Here is a 6,528-nt window from a genome sequence, read left to right as displayed (position 1 = left end):
ATGTTAATTGCAGAAGAAAGTCGGGGCACTCTTGCAAAGAGAGGAACAGTCAGAAACTAATCTTACTCCAATTACTCATGTCTATTGCACTAAGTTACTAAATTATCTTTCTGAAATAAACACCCCAATGAAGGATAGGCTGTTTTCAGGTATACTTCTGTAAATTGTCAGTTGACCTGAGTCACTTGGGGCTACTACATTAAATATTGTTTCTCTGTGTGATGTTCCCAGCACCTGTGAGCTGCCCTGCTTCTAATAAAGCCCGATTAAAGCATCATGGATATTACCTTGAGGCGCGAGTCTAAACAGGAACGAAACCAAAAAAATATATAATATCTGGAAATGAGGTCCTGACCTATGAGCATCCTTGATAAATAACATCCGTTTTGAAAAGTAAAAAAATTCATCTCATCACTTGATTCAGAAACACATCTTCATCTTCAACCCATTGCAAGAGCTGTCCGGACTGTGCCTGCCTGGCCATGCTGGGCATCCAGCAAATATCTGGATAAATGAATTCCCCAGTAAGCACCAGCTCCTGGGACTGTAACACATATTTTGTGTAATGGCTTCTTCAATTCAGTACAAAAAACTGTTTCTCTTCCAAAACTCTATGCTAGTACAAATTTTCAGTTAGCGTCGTCCACCAGTAACGTAGTCATTCCCTACAGCAGATAAAATAAATTCACAGGGAGCTCTACCCAGTACAATAACACATCTTGCTCCTAATATGACTACAGAAATCTTGCTTAATGTTTTAAGTTGAACTATGACAGATTAATTCTGTGAATACACTGGTCTCATTTTCAGTGATATTTTCAGTAGCAGTGTATACAGGCGGACTCAACTGCAAACAGTAATTGGCTCTGTAGCTCCCTCCCACACGTACACAAATAAGTACCATTACTATCAATCTAATTCACCTAATAACTGGTTGGTATTGCTCCAAGCTAAATAAACAACTTCATAAGACAGCCTACGTAACCCTGCTTGGCCACCCCCTTTCTACCTTGTTGTAGATAGGTAGGATAGCAAAATTTGACATGTAGCAGAAGTTCATGTTAATCCCTTCTAATATTGGTCTTGTTGTGGATTTGTTTGTTCGTTTGTTTGTTTTCTGTTAAGATTTCATCACTCAAGGGGGTAATTTTCTTATTAATTTTTCTTCTTATCGATGACCAAATAAATAACAATGAAAAGACAAACATAACACTAACACACACAATCGGTGTCATTAAGTGCTAATGCAGAAAGAGCAGTTCACTATAGTCCAGTTTAATTCTGATATCAGTCTCATCACGAGGGGAGAATCAAAACTGCTGGAGAGAAAAAAAGTCCACCTACTGTAGTCACACTTAGTTTTGATAGAATGCATCATTCAACTGTACACAGTATCACATTGTGGAAGTAGTTATTAGTTATTGTTAAGTAACAGAAGGGAAAATGGGAAATGCACAGGACTGGAAGTATCAGTCAAAGTATGGCAAATATTTGTGCTTCTGTTTTTCTTATGAAACATTTATTAAAACTCATTTACCACTAATAATTCGATCATTCAAGTAACTTTCCTCATTTTTACAAAATACAGTTTTTTCTTTCATCACCTTACTTTAAATATTTATTATAGTAAGATTCCTGTTTTCATTTTCTGTTAACGTTTTTCTCTTCTCACTTCCTTATGGAACTGTAAGAAATGCCAGATTTGACTACAGTCACTGTAAGTAAAGCTTGTTTCTTCAGCTGAAAACAACCAGCCTATCCTCCTTCTTTCAAGTGAAGCACTGAGTGCATTTCACCTGTGTAAGTTATCATACTTTTCACAGAGCTAGGCAAATGACAGACTCAGGTCTAGATCTGGATCATAACTACATTTGTGTGTGCCTTGTCAAGACTCAGATGTGTGACATCTTCAGCATTCCCTATGGTAGCTGTTGTAGCATGTTACCATAATTTTCAACTTCTAAGATAACCTGAAACACCTGCTTTGCCCAGAATTTGCTCACAAATAAAATATCTTAGCAAAATTACAGTCTTTAGGAGATACTCCTTAGACTTGCTTGGAGCGTTATGTGTTGTGACTGTGTAAGAGATGCAGCCCTTGGTCAGGAAGATGGTGCTGGCAGCTGTACACAAGGCATGTACTCACTACAGAAATGACACTGAGGCCCTGGAGCATGTCCAGAGAAGGGCAGCAAAGCTGTAGAGGAATCTGGAGCACAATTCTTACAAAGAGCAGCTGAGGAAGCTGGGATTGTTTAGTTTGGAGAAGAAGAAGCTCCAGGGAGCCCTTATTGCTCTCTCCAGCTATATGAAAGAAGCCTGTGGCAAGGTGGGTCTTAGCCTCTTCTCCCACTTAACTAGTTAAAAGACTAGTGGGAATTGCCTCAAGTTGCTTCAGGGGAGATTCATGTTGGGCATTAGGAAAAATTTATTCTCCAGAAAAGTGGTCAGCAGGCTACCCAAGGAGGTAGTGGAGTCATTGTCCCTAGAGGAGTTAAAAAAATGTTTAGAAGTTGTAGTAAGGGACATGGTTCAGTTCAGAAATATTGGTGGTAAACTGGAAGTTGGGCAAGATGATCTTGGAGGTTTTTTCCAGCAGAGGTGATTCTATGATTCTGTGAAACAGCAGAAGTTCCAGCAAAATGTATGTAATTACAGGACAGAATCTTTAATTCTTCCTTCTATGAAAAGGTATTGTATTCTAACTGGTGTGTGGTTTCTTGATGTATTTGATGATCCTAACGTAAAATCAACCTGCATAAGTCATTTGTGAAGCCCATTAGAAGAGAGGTCTCCTATCAGATTTTTATTGTGTGCTAGTTAGAGATGCCAACTGTTACAGGCCATCACATTTCAAACTCCTCTTCTGCTAAGTCCAGTTGTGAAGAAGACAGATATTTCACTATGCTGGGACATACTAACTCATTGTTTTTCTCTTCTTTTTGTAGCTATATCTGTGATTTCAGGCTTCTTTTATATGTCACTGCACTGAAGGTCAAGCGTCATGCTGATTCTTATGATCAGTCTAAAATCATAGCCATGCCCCACAAAATTTGCATGTTCAAATCTCTGCGTCCTTCAGCAGAACTTTTGCAGAATGGTATGTTTGCAGGCTTAGACTCCAGAAAAGAGTACTACTGTTATTATCTGTGACATAACTATAATGTTGTGCACCATAATAGCCAGAGTAAGCATATGCTCAGTAAATTATCCAGTGATATAGGACTGACTTTGCCATCTCATAGGAGGTTTTGAGACATTATATTTATTTTTTATATAACTACAGAAAACTGCTTCATGTTTCTTCATGCTTACAGAAAATAAGGAGAGCAATGAATCTAAATTACAGAGGAACCTCAATACAGTTCACAGCAACAGTTTTAAATGAAATAACTTGCCATTTGATTTGGAATTACAGTGTTGCAATATTCTGAAAGCTTGAGTAAGCAATTACAGAAATAATGTTTTTGTAGTATTAGAGAAATACAAGTTCTTTCAGAAAAATAAATTCAAACAAACAGCAGATCAATGTTCCTGAAAATATTGTCCTAAAAGTATTGCGTACCTTTTCAAACTCCTGTTATTGTTACTGTTATTGTTTGATCTGTTATTTCTGATACAGAGTTGAGCCCTGAGGATCATAACACATCCTACAGCAAGTTTGACCAGACAAGAGAGAACAAATTTAGCTTTATGCCTGGAGACCAGCAGTGAACAAAAAATTACAAAATTAATAACAGTAATAATTCATACATAATGGGCTTATATTTATTCATATAAACTGTGTGCATTTATTCTTCTAAATTAAGAAGCACAATCAGATGCACTGAATTGTTTCTTAGTCTTTAAACTTATGTTTGAAAACTAGTACACCATCCTGAGATGGTGATGAGTGAATATGACATATAAAGATTGCCAACTGCAATGAGATCAAAGATCTTTTTCCCTGACTGCAAATTGTCACCAGAAGTACTATCACACACCACTATGTGCCAGGACGTGTTGGCATTTCTCTGGTCAAGAAATTATATAACCACATATTGGTTTTCAGCACCTGCACTATCTGCAATCATTTGAGTCTTCATCATCTCAGTGCTTCAGGACTGCAATGCAGTCTTATGACCTGCTAACCATGGGGATGCATTTCTGTTGTCGTGTTTTACTATAATTAAAGCTGCATGTTTAAGTCATTTATAGTAAGGATAAAAATCCAGCTCGAAACAGAGAAGCAGAGAATGCAGCCTTTCCAAGCAACACATTTATTACTCAGGGTATATAAATAAAGTATTCACTTCACTTCTTCTACTTTCATAGTTTTATTTTCTTCTGTCCTCTTCCCATTCTCTTGTTGCAGATTTTTTCTCTACCCTGTTGTTCCCATTCACTTGCCATAACACAGGAACCCCATAGCAAGTATAGCTCTCCACCCTTTTTTCTAAATCTGGAATTTCCTTTTCCAATGAAGAGGATGAGTACTTCCTCTCTCTGGTAGAAGGTGGTACAGGATTTGGACTGTTTAAATAAAGCCAGTAGAAATAGTTTTCTTTTTAAATAATATTCAGTTCTAATTAACTACTGTGTTCAAGTCATGACATGCCACCAAATCTGGACTCAAGTTGAAATTTAAATCAGAGTAGAACATACTACTGGATTCAGCTCTTCCTCCAGATTGAACCCGGACACTGTATGCCTGGAAGAGGTCTGATGGAGATGTATTCACAAAGAAAATCAAGAAAAACAAACCAAAAAAAGGATAAGATATAGACATGATGAACTGCAAATCTGGAAAAAACAGACAGATAAATAAAGTGTCACGAAATTAATGGTGAAATGTGCAGGTCCTGGATATAATCAAGACATATCCCATCAGGAATTTTTACAGAATTAGTGCACGTGTTTCTTTGAGTTATTTAAATTAAAGATCTTGAGCACTATCTGGAAAAAAAAAGGATGATAACAAAAACAAAAACAAAACAAACAAACAAAACAAAAACAAAACAAAACAAAAAAAAAAGAGTGGGAATGTGAGACATGCTAAGAAAAAAATGCTGATCGTGCCAGTAACTTATTTTGGTATGTCTATCAACAAAACATAGAGGTAATAATATGTCAGCTATCTATGCTCTGGCTTTCCACTCCAGAGCAGTAATAATGTAGCTTTCATAACACACAGATATTCTCTAAAATACACAATAAAGGCTGTGAAGGCAGCCAGATATTAGGTTGAAGATTTTTTTTCCGTCTCTTTCTATAAAACAGGCTATCTAATTTTGTATAATTTTGGCAATTTTGGCAATTCAGAAGAAAATCTAATTTTGGCAATTCAGAAGATAGTGAGATGAATAAAAGGAAAAAGAAAGCAGAAGAAACGGAAAGAAAGTTTATTACTCACTTTTGACATTGTTACATCAGCTTTATTTAAAGGGCTATTAAACTTCTATAGGAAAATAACAATAATAAAGAATAAGTCACAGAAGTGAAATCAAATGACAGCTAACATTGTATTAGTGACAAGTATTTCCACCTAAAATGAATAGCGACTAGTTTTCAATAAGACTACATGCCCCATCACACCAGCTCATAAACAAGCATAAACAAGTCCAGTGCTTTTCTCACAGTAGCAGATATTTTTTCTTCCTGCTCAAGAAGCCCTTATTTGTAGGCTTCAGAAACTGACATTCGTGTCCCTGCATGAAACATTTCCAAGAGTTAACTTGACTGGAATCAATACAGCAGCTGAGAGACTGGATGATCCTCTGTTTGATTTTAATACCAAAGAACAGAAGTGAAAAACAGTCTCTTCTGCTATCAAGAGAAATCTGGCTTAACTTTTTTATATTTAAGTGAAGAAATCATATATTTCCTACTTAATGCTTGAAACACACTTTAATTTGTATCTGCTTAGATACATGGGGATCTGTTTTTTTTCTGTCTTACACTGGAGTAAATTTTTACTAACTTTGTGAAGCTTCTTGCTCATCTACACTGGTCTCCTGCCCCCAGTTTCCTATTCTTAGGGATGAACCATTCTTGAGCTTGGAAGAAGTACTGTTTAAATGTTGCTCAGCTCTCACAGGTCCCCTTACTTTCTATCACTCTAGACCACGAGATACCTACAAACAGATCCTGGAAAAGGTCGAAGTTGGCTTCCTTTCTCTTCCTTTCTCTTCATATGTTAACACCAATAAATAAACGAGCCATTTCTCTGGTGTAGTTGTTCTCAACTCTTTCTATTTCAGATCTTATTCATTTTTTTTCCAGCTTACACTAGCTGATCTAAAAAAAGTTATAATCTCCACATACAACTTTAATCCAAATTTCAGGCACTGACAGAAAACTGGAATACTACCCACTGTGGAGCTACATTCTCTAACATTCTGAATAGACACATGGGTCTAATTTAATGCCATTTAAAGCTTTCAGACAAGTTTTGGAGGATTTAGTAATTGAAGATTTGAAGGCAGATGGGATAAATTCAAAGAGGATTTTTCAAAAGTCAGTCATGTCACATTACTACATTGCTTCTCT

Source organism: Coturnix japonica, chromosome Z, assembly GCF_001577835.2.
Source record: "Coturnix japonica isolate 7356 chromosome Z, Coturnix japonica 2.1, whole genome shotgun sequence".
Classification (NCBI taxonomy): Eukaryota; Metazoa; Chordata; class Aves; order Galliformes; family Phasianidae; genus Coturnix; species Coturnix japonica.
This window is presented reverse-complemented; position numbering follows the sequence as displayed.